Source organism: Camelus bactrianus, chromosome 7, assembly GCF_048773025.1.
Source record: "Camelus bactrianus isolate YW-2024 breed Bactrian camel chromosome 7, ASM4877302v1, whole genome shotgun sequence".
In the NCBI taxonomy this organism is placed as follows: domain Eukaryota; kingdom Metazoa; phylum Chordata; class Mammalia; order Artiodactyla; family Camelidae; genus Camelus; species Camelus bactrianus.
In genome coordinates, this window is record NC_133545.1 from 68,590,257 (window position 1) to 68,590,851 (window position 595).

Consider the following 595-nt stretch of genomic DNA (forward strand, 5'->3'; position numbering starts at 1 on the left):
TTGCTCTACGAAAATCTGGATTTACTAAATAGGTTGTACTTTTCCATCACATAAATATAATGACACATGTGACATGCCACTGTGAAATGTTGCAGTATTGTAGAATGATTATTTGAACAATGAAAACCAGCTTTCACTCCTCTGAGACTTCCTGCCTAAAAGATCTTTAGCATTTCCTTTAGTTTTTTTCAGATTCCTTCAGTCCTCTTTAAAAAGCAGCATCTAAATGTGCATAATCAAAATGTGCTGTACTGAACTTCCGCAAATCATGTGACAAGTTTTACATCTTGGTGATAGAAAAATAGTTTATTTTATATAAGCTTAGGGAAATATTCTTGAAGTTTGGAAATACAGTCAGCAGTCTTTTTCTAATATATATAAGGTAGAAAGTAAAGATTTAGCAATCATTTTTGGTTGTCAATGCTAGCAAGTCAAGCGTGTGTTTTGTATATGTTTTGTATAATGACTAAAATTAGCCCAGAGTAGGAGGCAATATAACACGTTTCTAATGATTTGGAGTGTTACTGTCTGTCTTTATCACCTTCCAGCTGTCTGACTTTTGGTAAATTATTTAATATCTTGCAGCCTCAGTTTC